The 10,944-nt window shown below is 39.5% G+C and overlaps 1 pseudogene across 1 annotated transcript; it reads right to left on the bottom strand.

Moving 5' to 3' along the window:
- Positions 1-512: 512 nt before the first annotated feature.
- Positions 513-731, bottom strand: LOC307051881 (protein kish-A-like; annotated as a pseudogene). The gene has a single exon. The product of its transcript is annotated as a protein kish-A-like (transcript).
- Between the last annotated feature and the right edge of the window lie 10,213 nt (positions 732-10,944).

Consider the following 10,944-nt stretch of genomic DNA (forward strand, 5'->3'; position numbering starts at 1 on the left):
AGGAACTTGAGTAATTTACCAATTTTGTTTTCTACCATGTGTCTTAAAGATACCTCACTAAAAACTGGTACCTGATACAACAGAATGACATATGCAGAATGTAATATTGTAGTACAGGACTGAGGTTGATTGTTACAGACATATTTCCACTCTGATTATTAAATGGTTACATCCTAATTATTTATATAGTTGTAATTGGTTTTTGTCTTTTGTTTTTTCCTGGCTGTGCAGCTTGGCATACGGAATCTTAGCTCCCTGACCAGGGATAGAACCCGTGCCCCCTGCAGTGGGAGCATGGCGTCTTAACCACTGGACCTCCAGGGAAGTCCCCCTAATTATTTATATAGAACATTGGTCCAATAACAAAAACAGAGAACAGCAGCTAGAACTTTATCTCATTCAATGTTCAGTGATAAAAGGGTTAACCATTCCTTCCATTATTTTCTGCTGATAACTCCTTTTTTTTTTCTTATTTAAATCTGATGGCAACTGAATTCTGGCATTTTTCCAAGCTACTGTACGAAGAGGATGCTGAAGGCCATCACAATACAGCATACTGCAACGTAAGGCTTCTTCTGTTCACCAATTCTGTCACACTTCCAAAATATACCCAACAACCCAGTTTTATTTCTGTCCAGGAGACTGGGTGCCAAGGATCGGATATAAGCACAGGTACATATAAGCAGCAAGATTACAGTCAACAGGCTCTAAAAATTGAAAATGGCAGACATAGGGCTTCCCTGGAGGCGCAGTGGTTGAGACTCCGCCTGCCGATGTAGGGGACGCAGGTTCGTGCCCCGATCCGGGAAGACCCCACATGCCGCGGAGCGGCTGGGCCCATGAGCCATGGCTGCTGAGCCTGCGCGTCCGGAGCCTGTGCTCCGCAATGGGAGAGGCCACAACAGTGAGAGGCCCGCGTACCGCAAAAAAAAAAAAAAAGAAAAGAAAAAAAAAAAGAAAATGGCAGACATAGTGAGGCCGGCGAAGCCTCAGCCACATCCTTCCGTTGCTTCTTAATGCTCTATTTCTCTTGCATGGGCTTTTCCGACTTAAAGGAAGACACACCACATAAGAGTTGTGAATTTAAATTTTCTTCGGGGTCTTACTGAGGACTATAGCCCAGGAGACAGTTACTCAGTTAGCTCTGAGGAAAATGCTCTGAAGAGGCGGGGGGAATGCCAGTTTATACGTGATTTTTGGCTAGGGAATACATTCGGTCAAGCATACATCTTGGTAAAAGATTATTGCTGGTCACAAAGAACAAATATCTCAAGTTAATGCATTTAGTGCTTTTCTGTGTATGGGAAGATGCAAGAATCTGGAATCATTTAAATTCTTCCTGAGATATATATCTAAATATCTAAGGCCTGCTTGTCCAAAGCATGGAATGCCTCATACTGTTCTCCATTCTGAATTCCTCTCAGGGTGTACACTTGGTCAGCAACTGCGGTAGGTTATGACTTTATCCTTGTAGAAATGGGAGGCGAGCAAACTCTTTGTTCTTTATTTACATACTTCCCTGCTTTAATCTCTTTTCCTTCTTTCCTTCCTTCCCTCTTTTTAAAAATATTTATTTATTTTTCCATTACACTTGAATTAAGAGCAATTTATTAACTCCATAAACATTTCTCATAATCCAGAAGTTCTCTTTGTAATTTCTAGATGATTTTATTTTCACTAAAAGCATATATTTGGAATACCTCATTACAGGATGGGGTTGCTGGATAAAGAATAATTTTTTAGATCATGCTCTAAAATTAACTTTATTACAGCCAGCTATACTTTGTGTGTAAATCACTGGAATTTGTGGTGATTCATCTCCCCCCTGTCCAGGTCCAGAGTCACTGACTACTAAAACTGGAGGTCATCTGGTCCAGTCTTTTTATTTAGTAAAAACTGAGACCAGAGATAAAGGGATTTTCCTTGGAGTAAAAATTGCTTCAGGGACTTCCCTGGTGGTGCAGTGGTTAAGAATCCGCCTGCCAGTGCAAGGGACACGGGTTCAAGCCCTGGTCCGGGAAGTTCCCACATGCCGCAGAGCAACAAAGTACGTGTGCCGCAACTACTGAGCCTGCGCTCTAGAGCTCGCGAGCCACAACTACGGACGCCCGCGTGCCTAGAGCCTGTGCTCCGCAACAAGAGAAGGCACGACAATGAGAAGCCCGTGCACCACAATGAAAAATTGCCCCCATTTGCTGCAACTAGAGAAAGCCCACACAGCAGCGAAGACCCAATGCAGCCAAAATAAATAAATTTATTTTAAAAAATTGCTTCGATATTTCCCAACAGGGAACATTATAAAATGAAACAGTAATAGAAGAGGCTAACAAACAGCAAAAGAGTCCAATTTTTGTTTTATCTTCCTCCCTAATTTCTCTGCCTCCTTTCAACTCCCTTGCTGTGGCGAAATTCTCAAAAGATGAGGAAAAAGAGGAAAGAAAGGGCAAAATAGAAACTGGGTTTTTATTTTTATTTTTGAATTTCCTTTTAAAACTGCGTTTTTGATTCCTGAAAAATTGAAACTTGTATATGGTAGATAATTTTCAGAACCCACACTTCTGAAACATCATGCTTATAGCATATGGCAGAACACTTTATGCTTGTTTTTATTTATTTATCTTTATTTTTTCATGCTCTCTGAATTTTATTCTTTTTTTTTGAACATTTTATTGGAGTATAGTTGATTTACAATGTTCTGTCCCCTCTTTTATTTTTGTGACAGCTTTATTGAGGTATAACTCACATACCATACCAAAAAATTCATCCATTTAAAGTGTATAACTCACTGCCTTTTAGTACATTCACAGAATTGTGCATCTATTACCATAATGAATTTTAGAACACATTCATCATCCCCCACCCCCAAAACCCTGTACCTATCAGCAGTTAGTCCCTGGTACCCCCTCCCTCAGCCCTAGACAACCACTGTGCTGGTTACTTTTATGTGTTAACTTGATGGCCCACAGAGTGCCTGGATATTTGGCCAAACATTATTGTAGGTATGTCTGCGAGGGTGTTTCTGGATAATGTTGACATCTGAATCAGTGAACTGAGTAAAGCAGATTGCCCCCCCTAATGGGAGTGGGCCTCATCTAATCAGTTGAAGGCCTGAAGAGAGAAAAATAAAAGCTGATTAAGAGGAAACTCCTCCTGCCTGACTCCTTTGAGTTGGGATATTGGTTTTCTTCTTGCATTTATTTTATTTTTTAAAATTTATTTATTTTATTTTTAGCTGCATTGGGTCTTCATTGATGCACATGGGCTTTCTCTAGTTGCTGCAAGCGGGGGCTACTCTTCGTTGTGGTGCATGGGCTTCTCATTGTGGTGGCTTCTCTTGTTGCAGAGCACAGGCTCTAGGCACACAGGCTTCAGTAGCTGTGGCACGCAGGCTCAGTAGTTGTGGCTCATGGGCTCTAGAGTGCAGGCTCAGTAGTTGTGGCACATGGGCTTAGTTGCTCCACGGCATGTGGGATCTTCCTGGACCAGGGCTCAAACCTGTGTCCCTTGCATTGGCAGACAGATTCTTAACCACTGTGCCACCAGGGAAGCCCTCTTACATTTGTTTTTATTTTTATTTCCTTCTTTTATACTCAAACTGAAACATTGGTTATTTCTGTCTTCATACTCAAACTGAAATATCAGCTCCCCCCATTGGCTGGAGCCTGTGGACCTTTGGACTGAACTACACTATCATCTCTCCTGGGTCTCCAGCTGGCCAATTGCAGGTTTGGGGGCTTGTTCTGCTCCATAATCGTGTAAGCCAATTCCTTATAATAAATCTCTCTATATATATTTTTGTGCATCCTATTGATTCTGTTTGGAGAACTCTGACTAATACAACCAATAATCCACTTTCTGTCTCTATGGATTTGTCTGTTGGGGACATTTCACAAAAATGGAATCATGTATCTGATCTTGTATCTGACTTCTTTCTCTTAGCATTGTATTTTCAAGATTCATTAATGTGGTAACATGTGTCAGTACTTCATCCCTTTAACTGCCAGATGATCTTCCATCATATTGATATATCACATTTTGTTTATCATTCATTGACAGACATTTGGGTCATTTCAATTTGGGGCTATTGTTAATAATGTTGGGGTGGACATTTGTGTCCAAGGGTTTGTATGGACATAAGTTTTCATTTCTCTTGGATACATACCCGGGAGTGGAATTGCTGCATCACGTGGTAACTCTATGTTTAACTTCTGAGGCACTGCAGGACCATTTTCCACAGATGCTACACCATTTTAGAATCCCACCAGAAATGTGTGAGGGTTCCTGTATTAGTTGGGGTGCTCCAGAGAAACAGAACCAGTAAGAGATGCATATTTAGAGAGACTTATGAAGAATTTGCTCATGTGAATTTGCCCCATGACCTGCCATCAGCAAGCTGGAGTTCTAGGAAAGTTGTTGATGTAATTCCAGTCCAAGTCCAAAGGCCTGAGAACTAGCCCATATTGGGGAGGGCAGCGCTCTCCACTCTGTCTGCCGATTCCAATGATAGTTTCTTCCAGAAACACCCAGCAATATTGCCTAACCAGACATCTGAACATCCCATCAAGGTGTTGACACATCCAGTCAAGTTGACACATAAAATTAACCACCACTGTTCCAATTTGTCTCCATCCTTGACAGCATTTTTTATTTTCTGTCTTTTTCGAATATAGCCATCCTAGGGGGAGTGCAATGGTATCTCATGATGGTCTTGATTTGCATTTCTTTGATGACTAATGATGTTGAGCCTTACTTCCTTCTTTCCTTTCACAAGTACTTCTCCTTTCTTCTCTGTCATTATTACACTCATTCCCATGCGATACTGTAGATACTCTAATGCCTGAAGAAAACAAGGCCAGCCTGGCCTTGATAGACAGTTAGCAAATATTTCCATGTATAGCTGTCTAATTGTAAACAGTACTATGAAGGAAAGTTCCAGTAATAATAGAAGCACAGGAGGAGAGAATTTGATCTAGTCCTGAGGTTAGGGAGAATGATGTAGAAGGTTCCTTGTAAAACTATAAATCCAATTGGGGCCCTCCTCAGTCTAACACCTTCAATGGCTCCCTCTTGCCTAGGCAACAAATACTCAGTTCTTAGCCTAGCATTTTAGCTCTGCGTAACCTGGTTGTAGCCTCATTTTCTACTTTATTATTATTATTATTATTATTTTGGCTGTGTGGCATGTAGGATCTTAGTTCCCTGACCAGAGACCAAACCTGTGCCCCCTGCAGTGGAAGCATGGAGTCTTAACCACTGGACTGCCAGGGAAGTCCTCATTTTCTATTTTACAATACACCCACGGGCATCCCCCCACTTCTGCCATAGTGGGGCTCATGATCTTGACAGTGGTCCTTGGCTTTCAAGCGGGGTGGCACAATTCATTTCTGGAAGTGGATGATGGTCCTTTTTTTAAAAAAAAATCTCTCGATGGGTTCTGGTATATAACTTCGGTAGGATTGTTGAAACATGTGAAGTTCCTTGCGCATCAGTAAAAGCAGATCTCAGGTGTTCTGTGAGAGAAGGGAGTCAGATCTATGAAGAGAGAGGTGAGAGGGGGAGAGATGCAGGGGCTAGTGAGAAAATGGAACCCCAACCACTACGGCAAAGAGGAGGGCCTGCATGAGTTTCCTGTGGCTGCTGTGAAAAATGACCACCAACTTTGTGTCTTAACACTACAGAAGTTCATATTCTTTTTTTTTTTTTTTTTTTTTTTTTGCGGTACGCGGGCCTCTCACTGTTGTGGCCTCTCCCGTTGTGGAGCACAGGCTCCGGATGCAGGCTCAGCGGCCATGGCTCACGGACCCAGCCGCTCCACGGCATGTGGGATCTTCCCGGACCGGGGCATGAACCCGTGTCCCCTACATCGGCAGGTGGACTCTCAACCACTGCTCCACCAGGGAAGCCCAAATTTCTGTTTTTTAAATCATCTGGTTTGTTGTTCTTTGTTATGAGCGCCCTAGCTAACTCATAGACCAACACATGGAAAGCTCTCTATACAAAGTAGCCATCCTTTCAGTTATTAGGAGATGGCTCCACTGGGGGTTTTTATTTTTAATTGTAGTGAAACCCACACAGTACAAAATTTACCATTTTAACCATTGTAAGTGTACAGTTCAGAGGTGTTAAGTACATTCACATTTTTGTGCAATCATCCCCGTCATCCATCTCCAGAACTTTCTCATCTTCCCGAACAGAAACTCTGTCTCCATTAAACACTAACTCCCCCTCCCCCTCCCCCAGCCCCTGACCCCACCATCCTACTTTCTGTCCCTATGGATTTGACTCCTCTAGGGACCTCTTATGAGTGGAATGACACAGTATTTTGCGATTGGCTTATTTCACTCAGCATAATGTCCTCAAGGTCCATCCATGTAGCATGTGTTAGATTTCTTTCCTTTTTCAACTTGAATAATATTCTATTGTATGTATATATCACATTTTGTTTATCCATTCACCAATTGATGGACCCTCTGGTTGCTTCCACCTCTTGGCTATTGTGAATAAATAGTGCTGTTATGAACATGGTTGTAGAAATATCTCTTTGAGTTCCTGCTTTCAATTTGTTCAGGTCGATACCCAGAAGTGGGATAGCTGTATCTTACTCTTAATTTTTTTGAGGAGTCTCCATACTTTTTTCTATAGTGGCTGTATCAATTCATATTTCCACCAACGGTGCACAATGATTCCCTTTGCACCACATCCTTGCCAATATTTGTTATCTCTTGTCTTTTTGATGATAACCATTCTAACAGGTGTGAGGGGATATCTCATTGTGGTTTTTTTTTCTTCTTCTAGTTTTCTTGAGATATAATTGACATACAGCACTGTAAAAACTTAAGGTGTACAGCATAATGACTTGACTTACATACACCATGAAATGATTATCACAATAAATTTAGCAGACATCCATCATTTCATACAGATACAAATTTTAAAAAATAGAAAAAAAAATTTTTGGTATGAGAACTCAGAATTTACTTTCTTAACAACTATCATATAGAACATACAGCAGTGTTAACTATATTTATCATGTTGTACATTACATCCTTAGTATTTATTTATCTCATAACTGGAAGTTTGTATCTTTTGACTGCCTTCATCCAGTTCCTGCTCTCCCCTCCCCCCCACAATCTCTGGTAGCCACAAATCTGATCTCTTTTTCTATGAATTTGTTTGTTTGTTTTTGAAGTATAGTTGACCTACAACACTGTCTTAGTTCCTGGTACACAACATAGTGATTCAATATTTCTATATATTTCAAAGTGATCACCGCTATAAGTCTAGTTATGATATGTCACCATACAAAAATATTACATAGTTATGACTATATTCTCCACACTGTATTTCATAACCATGACTCACTTATTTTGCAACTGGAAATTTGTACCTCTTAATCTCCCTCACCAAATTTCTTTCCTTCCTCCACCTTACTCCCCTCTGGCAACCACCTGTTTGCTCTCTGTACCTGTAACTCTGTTTATGTTCTGTTCTGTTTGTTTATTTGTTTTGTTTTTTAGGTTCCACATGTAAGTGAAATCACACAGCATTTGCCTTTCTCTGTCTGACTTATTTCACTTAGCATAATACCTTCTAGGTCTATCCATGTTATCTCAAATGGCAAGGTTTGATTCTTTTTTTATGGCTGAGTAATAGTGATTCTTTTTTTTATGGCTGAGTAATATTCTGTCTATCTATCTGTCTATCTATCTATCTATCTATCTATCATCTATCTATCACATCTTCTTTATCCATTTATCTATTTTTGGGCACTTAGGTTGTTTCTATATCTTGGCTATTGTAAATAATGCTGCAATGAACAGATGGGTGCATATATCTTTTCTAATTAGTGTTTTTAAATCTTTGGATAAATACCCAGGAGAGGAATTGCTGGATCATATGGTAGTCCTATTTTTAATTTTTTGAGGAATCTCCATACTGTTTTCCATAGCAGCTGCACCAATTTGCATTCCCACCAACAGTGTACTAGGGTTTCATTTCTCCACATCATCACCGACACTTGTTATTTGTTGTCTTTTCCATAATAGCCATCTGACAGGTGTGATCATTGTGGTTTTGATTATATTTTCCTGATAATTAGTGATGTTGAGCACCTTTTCATGTACCTGTTGGCCATTTGTATGTCTTCTTTGGAAAAATGTCTATTCAGTCTCTCTGCCCATTTTTAAAATTGGATTCTTTTTTTCTTTTTCTTTCTTTTTTTTTTTGTTGCTGTTGAGTTGTATGAGTTCTTTATACATTTTCCGTATCAATCCATTGTCAGGTATATGGTTTGCAAATATTTTCTCCCATTCCCTAGGATGCCTTTTCATTTTGTTGATGGTTTCTTTTGCTGTGCAGAAGCTTTTTAGTTTGATATAGTCCCACTTGTTTATTTTTGCTTTTGTTGCCTTTGCTTTTGATGTCAAATCCAAAAAATCATTGCCAAGACCAATGTTAAGGAATTTACCATTATGTTCAGGTTTTTAATCCATTTTGCATTTATTTTTGTGTATGGTGTAAGATAGGGATCCAGTTTGATTCTTCCACATGTGACTGTCTAGCTTTCCCAGCACTATTTATTGAAGAAGCTATCCTTTCCCCATTGTATATTCTTAGCTACTTTTTCATAAATTAATTGATCATATATGCATATATTTATTTCTGGTCTCTCTATGTGTCTGTTTTTATGCCAACACTATGCTGTTTTGACTACTATAACTTTGTAATATAGTTTGAAATCAAGAACTATGGTGCCTGCAGCTTTGTTTTCTTTCCTAAGATTGCTTTGGCTAATTGGGGTCTTTTGTGGCTCCATACAATTCTGGGATTACTTTTCTACTTCTGTGAAAAGTGCCATTGAAATTTTGATAGGGATTGAATTAACCCTTTAGATTGCTTTGAGTAATACAGACATTTTGACAATATTAATTCTTCCAATCCATGACTATGATATATCTTTCCATCTGTTTATGTCCTCTTCAATTTCATCAATGTCTTGTAGTTTTCAGTGCACTGATCTTTCACCTCTTAGGCTAAATTTTTGAATTATAAATGGGATTGTTTTCTTAATTTCTCTTTCTGATAGTTCACTGTTAATGCATAGAAATGGAACTCATTTTTGTATATTGATTTTGTATCTTGCAACTTTATTGAATTTATTAATTCTAACAGTTTTTTTGTGGGGTATTTAGGGTTTTCTATATATAAAATCACATCATCTACAAATAGAGACAGTTTTTCCTCTTTCTTCCTGATTTGGATGCCTTTATTTCTTTTTCTGCCTAATTGCTCTGGCTAGGACCTCCAGTACTATGTTGAATAAAAATGGTGAGAGTGGGCATCCTTGTCTTGTTCCTGATCTTACAAGAAAGGCTTTCAGCTTTTCACCATTGAATGTGATGTTAGCTGTGGTCTTGTCATACATGGCCTTTTTAATCTTGAGGTACCTTCTCTCTATACCCAGTTTGTTGAAAGTTTTTTCATGAATGAATGTCGAATTTTGTGAAACGATTTTCCTGCATCTATTGAGATGATCATATGGTTTTTATCCTTCATTTTGTTAATGTGATGTAGTACACTGATTATTTGCATATGTTGAACCATTCTTGCATCCCTGGAATAAACCCCACTTGATCATGGTGTATGATCCTTTAAATGTATTGTTGAATTTGGTTTGCTAATATTTTGTTCCTTCTTAACCCAAAGGAAAATGAAGATGGCAGTTTTAATAATTCAAGATGATTAAATCTTGAATAATCAAAGTCAGGATAAGGTCCTAGGATAAGACATTCATTGGTTAGGTAGTTGCCATGGTGATGGGAGGAGAGTAGGGAAATGATTGATACCTTTTACCCCATTAAGTTGCATAAGCTGATGACAATTTCCAAAGAACTTCCAGCTACAAGGCCTCTGCCTCCTACTGGGGAAGAGAGGTTACTCTAAGATCTCCGAGGGTTTTGTGATCAGGAAAGGGGTGGGTGCGAGGTTGGTTTCTGGTGGCTATAGCAGAGGCAACAAAGAAGTGATTGTTTTGAAGGAGAGAAGAAGGAAGAAAACAAATAAATGCGGGAAGGAAGGGTTGGGAGAAGTTTGGCAATATCTGAGAAACCAGAGCTCTGTAAGCCTAGGTGGTTTTTTAAAAATCAAATTAATTGGGCTTCCCTGGTGACGCAGTGGTTGAGGGTCTGCCTGCCGATGCAGGGGAAACGGGTTCGTGTCCGGGAAGATCCCACATGCCGCGGAGCGGCTGGGCCCGTGAGCCATGGCCGCTGAGCCTGCACGTCCGGAGCCTGTGCTCCGCAATGGGAGAGGCCACAACAGTGAGAGGCCCGCGTACCGCAAAAAAAAAAAAAAATTAAATTAATTAAGTAAATTATTTTGCAGGGAGGTGTTGGGGAGGGGGGACTGTGAAAATGCCAGGATAGAGATGAGGTCTCAGCCTGTGAGTTTCAAGCCAGGTAAAGTGAGAACAATTTTTGAGCAGTGTGGAATTTTGGAGAGTGTTGGATTAGGAAATCCACAAGCCATTAAAGAAGAAACAGATATTTACATCCAAGGATGTAAAAATAAAAAGAATGCACAGCAAAAAAAAAGAAAAATCATAGGCAACGTCAAAAGTTAAAAGACAAACTGAGAAGATATTTGCAACTCATATTACAGTTAAAGGGCTAAATTCCTTAACATATAAAAACTTTGTACAAAACAGAAAGCAAGAGGTTGATGACTCAGTTAAGAAAAATCCAAATCGGAAAAGAAGAAGTAAAGCTGTCACTGTTTGCAGATGACATGATACTATACATAGAGAATCCTAAAGATGCTACCAGAAAACTACTAGAGCTAATCAATGAATTTGGTAAAGTTGCAGGATACAAAATTAATGCACAGAAATCTCTGGCATTCCTATATACTAATGATGAAAAATCTGAAAGTGAAATCAAGGAAACA

The sequence above is a fragment of the Hyperoodon ampullatus genome (genome assembly GCF_949752795.1).
Source record: "Hyperoodon ampullatus genome assembly, chromosome: 4".
In the NCBI taxonomy this organism is placed as follows: Eukaryota; Metazoa; Chordata; class Mammalia; order Artiodactyla; family Ziphiidae; genus Hyperoodon; species Hyperoodon ampullatus.